We start from the raw sequence: 16,686 nt of genomic DNA, 5'->3' as shown, positions 1-16,686 counted from the left end.
TCAGCTTATATTGTACATTACACTTCACAATTGTGTTTCATATCACAAAGTAAAATGAGTAAATAGTTATCACCCTGGCCTATTTGCTTGTGGCATTTCTGCAGCTCCCTTGCAGTAAAACAGTTAGCCTAGCTATCTCCGAGAGTTAACGAGCTGCTAAACTAATGTTCTGCTGGCGGTAGTCACGCAATATTTCATGACGTTAGTGACGTCAGTAGCGTCAGTGACTGTGGCTAGCAAGTTAGCCACCGTTGCTTCACTTTTGCCACCAAAACTTAATTAAAACCTAAACCGTGCAACGGCACATAAATCCCAACAGAACTAACGCAATCGTGACCAAGACGAACCTTTTGACATCGTCATTGACTTTGTCTATGTAGTCCAGATATTGACTGAGCCTAAGGGGTGCGAAAATAAACAATAATACAAATAATAAATATATATGTGAGATAACAATGGTTTGTGCTCGCCGAAGGCAAGCACACCCCAATAATTCACCTTTCCAAATGTTTGAATTTAAACCAAAAACGTTTTTGCCTTATGCCCAGTCCCACGTAGGAGGGGACGTTATTGGAACTTTGTGTAACCCACCCAAAATCTGAGGGTTGTGTTTTCATTTAGAAGACATAAAGAGCTCAGGTTATGTGACTTTGCCTAATTGAGTTATTTTACTTTTGCGCTAGTGACCAACTTTGCGGTCTCTAGCGCAAAGTTTTGCGGTAGTGACCAATAGGTGGCACTTTGCGGTAGTGACCAATAGGTGGCAGCTGCACAAGGCAGGCGTTGTCTTTTTCTTCTTTTTTTCTGAACGTGCTGCAGAAGGAGAAGCGGTGAGCATTTAGCTCTCAGAGAAAAGAAAACTAAAGATTGAAATATCCTGAAGTGTTTGATTTTTATTTTTATTTTGTGGTGTCACAAAACCATCTGTTGTTATAGTGTGCCTGTGTGGTGGACTGTAAGGGAGAGACGGTGTGGATGCGACGGAGGAGCGGTGTGTTCCAGTCGGCCAGCGGTGTGGGGAGTGAGCGTGGTGGACAGCGGACTGGATTCTGAATTTAAGGCCTGAGTTCGGATTTCCATTTCATTGTGTCACCAGTAAGATTTTTTTCGTCTCTGTGGATTCGGAGGATCGTCGGTTACCTGTTTATAATTTTTTTTATAGACTGAGCTCAAAACAGGTACTGGGTTGTGCACAACTAAAAAAATCAAACTGACTATTGCTGCAGCAAAACTTAAAAGGTAGTTTTCTGGCCAGAATATATTTTATTTCTTTGTTTTAATATGTGAAATGTGACATGCATTGTTGAACAAAATTTCAATAATACAAATTTTCTCTTTAAGAAAATTACCACGTTTGTTGTCATTCTCTGTGTGAAATTAATCATCTACAGCAAAAGACAAATTTGTTATTCAATATATTTTATGTCTATTTTATCTTTCTCTTGAACCAGGACATTACTACAGGTATTTAAGTAGTGATCCCAGACCTTGAGATATTTTTGCAAGTAATTTATGGAGGCTGATTAGAACCTGGTACATTTGCATAACGTTCCCTAAAAGTTATCTAAATGTGACGACCGTCCAGAACCTTTACAGAACATTTGGGACTTTTAAATAACATCCCAATATAGTTCCCTGATAGTCACATGGGGACGTTCTCTGTATGACATCGGGAACGTTGTTTTGTTTAATTATGGTCACGTCCAACTTTCGCTATATTCACGTGCGTCTACAATTTAAACCAAAACAAGGCTAATAGATGGAAGATCTTTGTTGCTTTTTTATGGTAAGATGTGAAAGCTTACGGTAAATAAATAGGTATATACTAATAACATGTGTCATCGGAACACATACTAAAATCAAAATAAGCATCGGCAAATGATTTCTTCTAATCTCTGTGCTCTATTTCAAACGTCGCAGATACGTCGGCTCATCGTCGGCTCATCACTGACTGTTTGAGCAAGAACGTTCCATAATGAGCACCCAGAGACTCGCGAGTCAGAGGCGCTCACTTTTTAAACCGTCATTTATCTTTACATTTGAAGGAGCAGTATTATTCGTTATTAGGTAAGTAAATGTAAGTAGAAAAATATCAAAACGTTTTGCTATAAGTATTGCTTAATTGTAGCCTATGCCTACAACGATGTGTAAATTTACTGTAATGAGCTCGGTTTGAGTGAACTCTAGGCTATAGCTAGAGCTAGCACAAGGGACCCCAACCGGTGTTACGTCCCAACTGGTTCCCAATTTAACTGGTTCCCCAGCTGTGCATGCACCTATCAGTCTACCTCTATCACCAGATTCGTCACAAATTCACAAACATATTACTGGCGATTTTCAAGTCGGATCTCATATTTGCTGCGGCAAATATGAAAGTAGGCCAATAGGCTACGTGCGCAATACATTAGACTACCATTCGTTACAAAATAAATGGAGAAAAAATTAAACATGTGCAGGCTCGCATGAAGTGGGATTTGATGGCACTAGAGCAAAAAACTTACACACGAAAGACCGTTGATTTACACCGCGAGCTATACCAGCTCTGAAATATTAGCTAACTGATTACGTATTTGTTAACTACGTTGGCCTTCAGGTAACATTTTGAATTGGCTTCCTCTGAATCAACTGGTTCCCATAGACACTACCCGAATGTAGGCTACTAATCACGTAATTGGGGTTGTTTGGAGGCTATAGCTGTATTTACCACGACATCAAAGCTCCTTCTGACACCACATATTAAAAATTCATACTAAGAACGTTGCTGCTAACCCAGACAATACATTCAAAATACGTGTAACACGACATGGAAACATTCGTTTCCTATGCGATTTGTGTAGCCTATGGCTGTGTTTCTTCGCTATATCTTTTGAAATCAATTCATTTCATAATTGTATATTCTGAACAAATGTAGTGAGCACTACATTACAGCCATTCACACCATAATAAATGGAAGCTAAGAAAATAAAAGATTCCAGTTGGATTCGATCAATTTCAATACAATTTTAAGCAGGATTTGCTAGGAAGCTGAACCTGGAAAGAGGTGCTGTTCCGACCGAATAGAGGGTTTTCACCGACGTCCCGCTCTGGGCGGTAACCCGGATGCACGGCCATATTGGAGGCACTCGGTGTAACCAACTGAACGGAGTACAACCAGAGAATGTCTAATATAGAGGGAACTGCCACTTTCGGGAAACTTCCGGGTTTTTAACTGGTTGAAGTTCCATGTGAGGGTGTTACGTCCCCAGTCCTGTCATGTGTTTTGTGTGTGTGTGTTTGTTTTGCTGTTTCCGTTCTCTACAGGTGCGCCCATCGCCCTCATTACCACTCATCAATGACTCCTCCCTCCCGTTACCCGTTGTCCAGCTGGTTCTTGTTGTCCGTTATCCAATCCCGTCGTCCCCTCAGCTGTATATCTGTCACTGTTTGTCTCGTCAAGAGGGCAGCCTTTTTTTTTTTTGTCTTTTGGAGAGCTCCTTCTGATACTGTGTTGTACTGTAAGTCACTTGTTTGATAATCCCTTTTGTTAACCTTAATTTATTTTGTCTTCCCAGGGAGGAGGGGAGGCACCTTGTGTGTTAGGCAAGACGCCCTGGGCTTACATCACCCGTAGGGTAACTTCCTTGTCTAAACACCCCAGGTTAGATCTGGGCGGAACACCCCCTGTATTTTGGTTACGGCGTTCTGCTCGAGCGCCAGTTAGTTAGTATTGTTTGGTTGAGGGTTACGACAGGTAAGGTTGGGCTGTATTTTGTTTTCTTTGCTTTGGTCCCGTCCAGCCCCTTCTCCCTACTATCGCCGTGGCTAATAAACGCCCCTATTGACGGTGACATTGTGTCTGTGCCCTTGCTTGCGCCACGACTCTATTCCACTTCTTTTCTGACTGCTGGGGGTTCTTGAGCAGCGGGGTGTAGCTTCCCCTCTCTAACGGGAGTAGTGCGTAACAAGGGCGCTAACAAGCGAGTGCAGAATGAATGGAGGTCTATGGAGCGGTACCCCTCAAAATCCACTTTTCTCAGGATATAATTTGTCTAGTAATTTGAATTCTGAATTCGAAAGGGGAGGCAAAAAAAATACACACTGCTGGCTGTTAGATTGTTTTAAAGTCGCCTTTCTGTTCTAAAAAGCTTTTGAAAATGTAATTGACGTCATACACATCGTACGACCAGAGCTACTGCTTTACGGCAAGCTCTGGTCACTTACTTTTTTCTCTCAGGGCATCGACAACACAACACATGCTAGAAAGAGTTTTGGCCTGCTAATGTTGTTGCTAATGTTGCTAATGCTCTGACATTGTGATTACGCTTCGGATGCCATCAAGCAGGAGCTAGCGTGTTATGGGCAACAACGACTCACCCTGTAAGAAATCAAAAGGACATAAGTACTCGTTCATTCAACTTTCGACCTATAAACCATGTTGAACATGCAAAAACTACAATCAAATCAGAGATTTCTCAACGACAATCAGGCGAAAGAGACAAATGTAGCCGTTTAGCTCCATAGACTCCCATTCAACATGCACTCGCTCGCGATCACCCCCAGTGGGTTAGGGTTAGGGAAACTGCAGCCAAATTCGGTACAATGGGGCTTAAGAGAGTGGCAAGGCTCTCCTTAAACAGGCTCTGGTACAACTGCAGCCATGTCTAAACGACCAAAATGGTCATCAAAACGCGTCCAAGATCTAAAGGCATATAGGGAAGGACTTGGATCACAAGAAAAGGGTCGCTATTTTGAGAAATTAGGATTTATTGGCGGTTCAGATCCCTACCAGTTTACCTAGCTCCAGACATCCCAAGTCTACCGGAAGGTCAGGGAGTCTCACGCATTTCAATAGCGGCTCCCTGACGCCCGCAAATGCTATACAATCTCCCGAAATCGGGGATTTTGTATTTCGAGCGAGCAAGAGACTGTGAAATAGTCATTTATGTTAGAGATAGGTGCATATTGCGCATCATGAGAGCATTTCGGGGGGGGGGGTGTACGTGCTGGTTGAGGGGGTACTTCATGCGTCCGGATTGCGTCCCGGGGAGGGGGGGGGGGGGGAGACATCCCGGAAATGAGTTTCTGCAACTTGGGATGTCTGTAGCTCCCTCTACTTGGATTCGTGACGACCCGGTGATTCTGCTTTCAGTTGGATGTCCCGATATTGTTAACTCTCTTTCTCGCTGAACCCATACACATGCAGTAGTTTGATATGAATTATATTATGTCAATGTCAGCTTTACAGTAAAATAAGCACAGTAAAAACAATAAAAGCAGTAATTGTTTTTACTATTACTACTATTTAATGTATGATCACATACGAAAATAAACTATTATTTACTATTAAAAATATTATCATTACAATAGAACATTTGTTATGAGCCGCTGAAATAAACATTTCACAATACCTGACAAGAAATGTGCCGAACAAATACGGATGTTGTCCAGATTTTTCCCTCATAGATCTTGGTTGAGCTTTGCCAACCAAAAGCGCCTCCTATCCAAGTAAATAAATAAAATAAATAAAAAATAAAAAAAGCTGACCCAAGAACTATTGAGCTCTTAAATCTCCTAGGCAGTCTCAATCTAACTCAACACATAACAGACCCAACACACCGGCACGGAAACACACTAGATCTAGTGATATCAACTGGACTAAATATCAATAATATCTCAATAACTGATCTACCCCTCTAAGACCATCATTGTATACTTTTTAATGTGGAAATTATCCTAACAAAAAATACAAAATAATTCTTAGTCCAAAGAAGATATTTAGACGATACAGCTATGATGACATTTTCTGAACAATTTGCTCTATATGAACCAACTAATCATGATTGCTCTCTGAATTAAATAGTAGAGAACCTCAATGATGCACTATTATCTGTGTTAGACTCTGTTGCACCACTGAAAACCAAAAAGAAGTCTACAAGCAGAACCTCCCCATGGCTGAGAAATAAAAATGTTAGTGAAACGAAAAGAAAATGCCGTGCAGCAGAGAGAAAATGGAGGAAAACAAAGATCACTATTCACTACAATATCTATAAAGATACACTAACCACCTACAACAAAACCATCCGTCTAGCGAGAGAATATTTCTCCAACATTATTACAGAAAATGCCAGAAACTCCAGAGTTCTTTTCTTCACCATTGACCAGCTGCTAAACACTGTCCCTGCCCCCCGCCATCCTCAGCAAATGAATGATAACTTTCTTAAATTGAATGAAGACAAAACTGAAGTCCTACTATGTGGCCCCAAATCCAAAAGAGAGATGCTTACTAAGAATCTAGGAAGTTTAACCCCCTGGCTTAAACCAGAGGTGACAAGTCTCGGTGTAATCCTGGACTCAGATTTGAATTTCAACTCCCACATTAATAATATAGTGACCAAAACTGCTTTCTTTCACCTGAGAAAAATAGCAAAGGTAAGACCATTTATAAACCAAAATGATGCAGATAAGTTAATTCATGCTTTTATATCCAGCCGGCTGGACTACTGTAACGCACTTTTCGCTGGTCTTCCCCAAAAAAACACTGAAAGACTACAGCTCATTCAAAATTCTGCAGCTAGATTATTAACCAAAACCAAAAGGAGAGAACACATTAGTCTTGTCCTAGTTACTTTACACTGGCTCCCTGTTACCTTCAGAATTGACTTTAAGATCCTATTCCTCACATACAAAGCTCTACACGGACAAGGACCTAGCTACATTGCTAACTCTCTTATAAACTACACACCAGCTAGAACACTGCGATCATCAAATGCAGGCCTATTGGAGGTCGCCGGAAGCAGCCATAAGAAGATTGGTGATGCTGCCTTTGCCAATTATGCCCCAAAACTATGGAACAAATTACCCATAAATATCAGAGAAGCAAATACGCTAGACATTTTTAAAAGACAGCTTAAAACCTACCTTTTTACCAAAGCATTTAACGAATTTTTATGTCAGAAGGGCCTTACAACTGGTAGTAGTTATATTATTGTTTTTATAGATTTGCTTTGTATTCCCGCAAAGATTGCGGCTTGTGTTTGACTTGTACTATTGCTTATGTGTTACATTTTATCCATTTTGTTGAGTTATTGTATTTTGTTATTCTGTAGTTTTTATTATTATTATTTTACTTTTAGTTTTATTTATTTTTCTATTTTAATTTTAATTGAGAAACCACAAAGACTGTGCAAGAGTGCATGAGTTTTGTTATACGCTTGGAAACTGCAAGTGCAGCTCGGATCTAAGACGGATTCGAGAGACCGCAGAAAGAGTGCGGCTTATCTGGGTTGTTATGTGTGGAAACTGCACGAGGCAGCTCGGATCCAAGACGGATTCGAGAGACCGCAGATAGAGTGCGGCTAGTCTGGTTTGTTATACGTTTTAGATCTATTACTTTTATCACTTGTATTATTGTTTTTGTTGATTTTATGTAAAGCACCTTGAGCTGCAATTCCTGTATGAAATGTGCTATATAAATAAAGTCTTACTTACTTACTTACTTACTCCTTTACTCAGATAATCTCTGGCATTCATCTCCCTGGTTTTTAATAACTTTTGGAAGTCGATACTATACCAAATGTTTTTCTCGATCTGTCCTATTGGTACAACCTGAAACACGGCAATAATTCAACATTTTCCTTGACGACGTTCGGGATATACTTCAGTGCCAGTGCTTTGTTGTGATGCGGGGTGCCTCCAAGATGGCGACTTCCGGTCCGATGACGCGTCGTGAAAACCCTCTATGCTCATTGCAACCGCAAGCTGTAAGGACAGTATAATGTTGTGCTAACAGTTATTAGCAATGCTAATGTGTCCTGTATATAGCATAGGTAGAATGCTAAATACTTTTCTACACTAGGGTGACCAGACGTCCTCTTTTACCCGGACATGTCCTCTTTTTGAGACCTAAAAAATGCATCCGGCAGGGATTCCAAAATCGTCCGGGATTTTACCTCGTCGGATATTTGTGTTTCTCTGGGTCTTTCACAAACTAGTTATCACGCCCTTACAAGTTTTGGAAAGGGTATCTCCGTTAAGTTCCACCTTCTTGCGCGAGCTCTGACTGTAGAGAGAACTGTCATTGGTCAATCGCCTTCTCAGTGTTGCCAGATGCACAATAATTATCCTCCAAATATGATCATTTTGAGCCTTTGGTATGATTCCATTTCCAATCTGGCAACAATGTGAGCACCTATCATTATTGCTTGAATATATGAGGAGGACTGAAACATTTCTTAATTTTCTTATTTTAATATGTGGCTAAATAAAGAATGTATTATTTAGAATTGTGTATTTGTAATCATTATTGCTTTAATATATGGACAAGACACATTAAAGAAATTAATTTAATGCCCCCCCCCCCCCCCTTGACGAAGTGTCCTCTTTTTCACAAACTCAAATATGGTTTTATTATTATATTATATTTATTTATTATCCTAAACTGGTGCATACATATTTTTCTGTATAAGTACATTGAGAGCAATTAAACCCAGGCCAATAAAGATGATTCTGATTCTGATTTCAAGTCTCCACCTTCGGTGTTTCAGTGAGTGCTGCTGTTGGCCATGTTGCGTTTTTGCTCCCCAGCTTCACTCGTTGAAAACCAACCAATCAGCACGCAGCTTATCTAAATATTAATGAGCATACCATAAAAGGAGAAAAGCTAGTGTTTTTTCCCGGAAACATTTCAAAGGATCTATCAGGGGGCATAGAAGAGCACCCGGGCCATTTTCTACCCAACCAATGTTACATACCCTATTCGGAGACCTTAAGGAACAGTGTGAAATACCCCCGAAAAACTGTCAATCGCCCCTTTAAAGAACTCCACATTGATATCAATATGGGACGTTCTGGGAACGTTATAAGGCGACGTCCTTTACACCAACGGCAACGTTCTGGGAACGTTCTTGGAACGTACAATTTCTAGCTGGGGTAGCGGAGGGGTGGTGGGGGTGGGGGCGTTGAAAACCCCTGGCCCCGCACCCAATGGAGCCCCCGATCTATGTTTTTTTCTCCATAATTTCTCTTTGGCAACAAAACGTTGAATGTATCCATGGTAGACAATTTAACTAAATATATATAGGCCTACATTTTCCGAAACATTTTTGTCACCCCGATGCTGCTCGGAAAGTTAGAGCGCTTGCGGAGTTCTATTCGGAGGATCTGAGGCCGATGATGTGGTTGAAGAATTTGTTACATTTTGTCGGCTACTATGTACCGTGAGCTGAGCATGGAAAAACATTAACTAAACACACACAGCATCCTACCATTTCTCATTGACAACGACAAGGACCGTGCTTTCCCCAACCTCTCCATTTTCTATCGCATTTACTTTCCGATAAGCAGTGGCAGAGAGGACTTTCAGCCGACGGAAATAGATAACGAGTTCCTTGCAATCAAGCATGGGAGAGGAGCGGCTGTCCGACTTAGCGCTTCTGTGCATCGAGCCGGACATCGAGATTGACATTAACAAAGTAATCACCAGATTTGCTAACGATAAGAAAAGACAAATGATGATTTAAATAGGCAAGGGCATTTGTTGTGGCCTATGTTTCATGTCTGCATATAGCCTATTCTGCCTTTGTAAAACTAAAGTTAAAAAATGTGTTTGGGTTTTGACCTGTATGTAGTCTATGAGTTTGCTATCCCAATACATGTCAGTTCGGAAAAGAAAACGATTATAGTCTAATGGAATTTTTGTTCAATTGTAGCATACCGGCTGTAAGTGGCCTACTGCAGTGCGCGTCAAGCGTGTGTGTTGCGCACCAGTTTTTTTTCATCGGAGCTTGGTTCACGCGTGTAGTTCGACCCAAATTGTTGCTGAAAGAATTGTTATGCCTGTGTTTGTTTATTATAAGTTGTCACTGTTAGGATGACTATAGGCTACTGTATTTAACTTCAGTTTGGGGGGCTTATGACTTCTTCTTGAATTAGAATATAATGGATTTGGTAAATGGACAGATCATTAAACCAATGTTATGCATGACTTTGTGTAGGCCTACAGTATACTGTGTGTAAGAGATTCTAATGAATGCTGAATGTGAGCCTACTGGCCTACATTTTGTAGTCCCCCCCGAGACACAACCCTTGGTTCACCCCTGCTTATGCCAGAAGCTTCTGCCCCAATTACACTATTAACCCGCATGAGCTAGTAGTAGTTTGTTATCATGCTTGTCATATTACGATCAATTACATTGTCAAAATGTCAACGCCGTAACCAAGTGCTAATTTGATTGCCCAGTGCAAACCCACAGGAAGACCGTGTCTGCCTCTGCTAAATTTGACTTCAGTATGACGTATGCAGGCCAATCAAATGCGATGGTTGTTGTCAGATGCATAAAAACGGAGGACCCAGAGCAGAAACCAAAATCACCCCGTGTTCAAGTTTGATCAATTGACAACCACGGTCTGTGATTTCAGAACCTTGGACAACTCCTCCGGGAAGGCACGCTGCGCTTGATTGTCTCCAAAAAGCGCACGTGAGCATTTAGACTTTCTTCATTAAAACTTTATACATGAGTTTATAATTAGTCTATGCTTAGACAAACATTTTAACGTACAGCATTTTTGTTTATGTTACTTTGCACAGCATCATGTCACCAAAGAGAGGAATGCAACTCGTCTTTCTAACAGCATTTTGTTGTGTGCTTTTCTACCGGACGACTTGTCTTCCGGCCGTTGCTACATATTTATCCAGGTAGTATCTGTGATATTATTTTAGCAATACTATACATAATGTTGATCTGCCCTGGACCCAAAGAGGACTGATTGCTGTGATAAAAAAAAAAGTCAAAACAGCTTTATGTAATCTGCATTAGCCTACATTACTTAATGTAGCTGACGTTTTTATCCCAAGCGATGCAGAAATAACCAATGCTGTAGCTTCAGCAAATAAGCAGGTTCTCGAAATGCACAATTCAGTATTGTATACAAATGTATTTTAGGTGTTAGACATAACAATTTAAGACAACTTGACACCTCATCTTAATAATATAATTTCGCGAACGTGGGCTGTTAAAGGCAGTGCAGCAACAAGTACAATGAAATACAACATGCAAAACAGGTTAATGATGAAGTACTAGTATTGTATGCCATCCTGGTATCAGTAGTAGGTTACAAATGTGTTTAATTCACCCTAAAAATATATTATATTAAATGGATTTTGAATAAGGCATTACTGTCAATGATATTTTGTGGCTATTCTGTAATGAAAATATTTGTATGTGTAGATCTCGAACAACCCCCCCCCCAATTAACAAATGTTCTGCAGGAAACCCTGCAATGGATTTTAGTTTTGAGTGGCTGTTTTTTTATTAGAATTTGTGATTTATTAAGTTTACAAATTAAGACATTTATTCTTATTTTTATAGACCAGCAAGGCACGCAGATGGGCTTTTCACAAGTGGATACAGCAAACTTTTAGGGCAGCTTTCAGCTAAAGACTACCTTGAATCATTGATTGCAAAACGATTAAGGTATATGTGCACCCAGAAAACATCAAAATAAATTACCACCTGTCATTTCAAGTGAGAGGAGTTAGTGTGATGTTTAGAGACTCCAGAGAATGGGACTTGGTAGTCACTTGGTAGAAATATTTTCATTGATGTAGAAAACATAATAGGATCAGTTATTTTGACATTTCTTCAGAAAGTAAAATGGTTCATATAACTGTGTATGTATATGCATATTTATCAATCTTAGTGTAGCTATTTGTCTCACGTCAAGGAGTCGAAAAGAGCATCTATATAATAACTCAATGTATATAAGGAGTTAAAAATAAGTTCTACAGACACTGACTCAGGGTCAACATGAAATGAATTTATGTCTAGGCTGAATATTTTTGTTTACCAAGACTATTTTCTCCTCTGCAGTATGGACCTCACTGAAGAACAATTGCCGGTGAAGCGCCACTCCGACGCAGTTTTTACCGACAACTACAGCCGCTTTCGAAAAGAAATGGCTGTAAAGAAATACTTAAATTCTGTGCTGTCAGGGAAGAGGAGGTAAGAAACTGGAGAGGTGGACAAAAAGTGGACAGTATACCCTTTTTGAAATTATTTTGAAAAGATTATCTCGACAGCCTAGATACTAAAAGCAACACTGACTACATATTCTGCCCACTAGTTTGGAAGATCCCTCCTTGTCAGAGGTATCCATTCAGAATGAGCCATCTTCACAACAAACTGGTGATGAGATCTCAATAGATGAGTTACTCAATCATTTCCCTCTGGTCGGTCCATAAAGTTAAAGGGTAAGGATACAATAAGGATCTTACATTTTGTTGTTTTGTGTTATGACAAAGGCTTTTTCAGACTCTCTGAGATGTCTGAAGTGGGAAAAATGCCCAATGCCAATATAAAAACTGTAATTGTTGTATACTATTCCATATACTACTATATACATGTCATGAAGCAGCTAAAGTGTTGACAAATGTAACTAAATTACCATAATCCACAGTCAGCTTGAATTGATGAGTACTATGGGCTAAAACAATAAAGTGATTTGATCAGCAAACCTTCCATATTCTAATATTGTATTTATGTAGCTCTTCCAACAGTATGGTTGCTTGTTTGTTTATTTATTTAATTATGTCAACATATTTCACCTTCCCAGTGATTGCTACATCCACATGTTGTATTTCCATCTTGATAACTTCTATGAGAATGTCTGTCTTTAGTGCTCCTAATGGTAATGAAATGGTTAATAAACAAAATGACAATTGTCACGACTGATTAATTTATCACGTTAATCAAGTTAATTACCGTATTTTCCACACTATACTCACACTTTTTTTCATAGTTTAGCTGGAGCTGGTCCTGCGACTTATAGTTAGGAGCGACTTATCAAAATACATATAATTTAACATGTTTTAAATATTAATTCATACTGACTGGCATTAACCAACAAGTTCAACGGACCCTGAGTGTCGCTGACGTCGATAAAAGGTTGCCGTTGCAATTGTTGTCGACACCAGCCACACCACGACTTGACTTTCAACAGCAGGTTACCAAAGCAGAGATTAACAGGCTTGTAGCAGCATACATAGTAGAGGAAATGTTGCCATTTATAGTTTTAAGCATTATTTTATTTTTAGACATTTTGCTTACTGCCAGCACTGTAGCCTTGTTATGCTTGACAACTTTTTGGTTGATGTTAACTACTTTTTTGTCAGCTTTGTGGTCTTAAAAAGCATAAAAGATAGGTTTGTCCTCATTATAATAAGAATTTGAGTTGATTTGGGCGCATATATGGTACATATATTGTTATTTGTAAGTGCATCTCAGGTGATATTACGGAGTAATCCAAAAGTAATGTAACTAGTAGTGTAACTAGTTACTTTCCGCACGCAGTGAGTAATCTTGTAAGGTAAAGCATTACTTTAAAAAAAGTAACTAGTAATGTGTTATCTATTTCTTTTTTTGATTACCTACCCCAACACTGCTTAGCGGTTACTTGCTTGTTTGACTCTGTATCTTGTTATGTTAATTTAGCCTATTCAGCTTTCCAGGTATGTTCATTATGTTATCATGTAGCTGAATAGCTGTTAATGTGTAACGTTAACATACTGGATACCTATTCAGGCTCTTGTTCTGTGTGCTATTGTGTAGTTGAATAACTTGCCTTTCCAGATTAAATGTCTGTTCTTGGTCTTGGATTTTGTGAAATACATTTCTAAATAAATGCGATTTATAGTTGAGTGTGATTAAATGTTTTTTTCCTCTTCATGATACATTTTTTGACTGATGCAACTTATACTCGGTAACATACGGTAATAACGTTGACAATAATGAATGAATTAGAAATAGAGTGAAACTAATTACTGCAGGAGGGAAGGAAGTCCTAAGGGAAGGAAGGATAAAGGGGGTCAGATGGCTGAGCGGTGAGGGAGTAGGGCTCGTAATCAGAATGTTGCCAGATCGATTCCCCGCCGTGCCAAATTGACGTTGTGTCCTTGGGCAAGGCACTTCACCCTACTTGCCTTGGGGGGGAATGTCCCTGAGTTTACTGTAAGTCGCTCTGGATAAGAGTGTCTGCTAAATGACTAAATGTAAAGGGCAAGATTAAAGATAGAGGAAGTACATAACTTAACCTGAATATATGGGAGGTACAGGGATACATTACAATACTTAAAGTATGTTACAGTGACATGATCACACTAGACACATTTTCATCAAGTTCTGTTGAGAACTTGATGAAAGACTCTAGCTGTCAAACAACATGCATGTGGTGTTCCATCAGCATATTGTGTCGAATCATGCTTTGTATCTGACCTGTCCAGGAATCTGTAGATGACTGAATTGTGCCTTAGTTTCTAGTTAAAACCCTCAGTTAAAGCACATTGTATGAATAGCTTTACCCACATAAAATGTTGACACATGCAGTATTGTCATAAAAGGTGATCAGTAAACATTAGTTTCATCATCTGCCTATATAATCTTCTCTTACATTCTATTAAATGTTATGATCACATTCAGAAATTGGCCTCATGCAAGACTGGAGGGGAAGGTGTCACAAAATGGCAGCCTGTGTGTCACAGCATCCCGTTGGATGTTTCAATGTTCCTGGAGGAGAGTCATTGAATTGAGTGGCACTTTGACATTTCCAGATGGTGGGCGGAGTGGTGGTGCCCAGGGTAGGCACAGAGCTGTCACATCATGGCAAAATACGACTAACTTGTCCTAGAACACACTGTGCTGACCCATTACCGATTATGCCACGCGAGAATGAAAGCATTTTAAGCATTGGGGGAAAAAGGTGGATTGTTGGTTAATTAGCATGTTCAAATGATCATTCTATAAATAATTTCAGATGAGGATAATGAAGTGTAAGTCATGTCCACTTCATTAATATTTAGATATACAGACCAAATAGGTAACAGTAAAAGATGTGCTTTTGTGCCCTCCCATTTACGTTTATAGCATGGATCACCTATAATCAATCCCCTGCTTTCCGGTCCATGTAACTGAGTCAACACCTCACATGACGTGGGGAGAATGTAGAGAGTGGAATCGTTGTTGTAGAACGATAATGTGTTATGTGGGCTGCTGCCCCCTGCTGTCAGGTACAACATTACTTTCAAAGTCAGCTGAATTGTTGGATGCACAATGCATGAATATCCCTAGTATTGACAATTATTTGCTGCCAATTTAGTGTCAAGGACAAGGTATATTAATTAATAAAATTACCAGATACAATGACTACAGTTATTGTGATGGCTTTAACTACTGCCTGTCTTGTACATTTGAATAGTTGTCTTTGTGTATGTTTTTTTTCTTCTTCATATTGATTTGGAACAAAGGCAGGAAGGACATGGCAAGTCATGTATGGTTCATGCCATCTGTCCATGGCCAGGTCAGGTCTTCACAGGACAGCCTTTGGAGGAAATTAGCTCAGAAAGAGAGATAGAGAAACACAAAAAAGATTATGACAACAAATAAAAACACTACATCAGCTCTATTCTCTAACTATACGGAAGGGAGGTGTACAGACTTTACTTCCTTTTGCGCCACCCTATCTGTAAAGCAATTAGACACAGCCATAAACATAAATTTAAATGGTTTCTGGATCTTGTTTTCTGTGGAATGTTTCAAAGCACTTAAAATAGAACATGGCCCCACTGATGAGGATGGTTATCTTTACAATCTCCCGAAGGTGTCCTTTAGCAATGTGCCAAAACTAAGTTCAAAAGTCTACAGAGTTCAACCTCTAACTATGAAGTTGATGGCTTGACTTTGAAAACACGGAATTGGATGGGTGGGGGAGAGTAATAAATCACTGATACACTAATTAAACTGGGAGCACGTATACTATTGAATGACTAGTGCAGCAGGTCCACTAAAGAGGAAATCTGTTAGAACAGTTGAGGAAAGAGGGCTGTTCTATTTCTTGGTAGATTATGCCTTGAGAGTTATAGTTAACAAAGTGTGTATCACTGGCATGTGAATCAACTATGGATTTTTTTTTTGTGCTGTCAAACGATTAAAATATTTAATCGCGAATAATCGCATTAATATCATAGTTAACTCGCGATTAATCACAATTAATCGCATTTTTATCTATTCTCAATGTCTCTTGATTTGTTTTTGTCCCATTCTTTATTTCAAATTTTAATGCTCTTATCAACATGGAAAAGTGGTTCGGATTGCTTTGTGCAAATTTTTTTTTAAATTGAAAACAACATTGCAATCGCCTGGCTTTACATTTAGTCATTTTCTTTGACGAGGGGGCGGAGAATTTGCATCAGCTGTGTGCTTGGCCATCAAGTGGTATTTTAGACTGGACGTGCTGCGATGATAGCTCAGTTTACGACGACAAAACACACGGATCACTTTGGTCTTGTCAATGGAACCATTTGGCAACTTTTTAAAAGTAAACTTTCCATTCAGAATCTTATTGGCATCCATTTTGGCGTCTCGCGCTCGCCATCCACTCAAAACGTATCGGTAGCCTACTACCAGAGAATGTCTAATATCCATAAACGGGCTCTGCTACTACTCTTTAGCCGGCACGCAAGCCAAACAAGTGTGTGTGGCGTGCCTGTTGTTTTTTGTCTAGCTAGATCCGGTGTGGTGTTGTAGTTTTTCTAAAGTCGGTAGTTGTTGCAACAGCATGTGAAAAAAATTACAAAGTTTGCTAGGCCAAAAAGAGCGTTAATCGCGCGATAAAAAAATTGACGCCGTTAATTTGGGTTTGCGTTAACGTCGTTAATAA

Source organism: Hypomesus nipponensis, chromosome 21 (genome assembly GCF_054491055.1).
Source record: "Hypomesus nipponensis isolate SF chromosome 21, ASM5449105v1, whole genome shotgun sequence".
NCBI classification, from domain to species: domain Eukaryota; kingdom Metazoa; phylum Chordata; class Actinopteri; order Osmeriformes; family Osmeridae; genus Hypomesus; species Hypomesus nipponensis.
Note: the sequence above shows the minus strand (reverse complement) of the source record.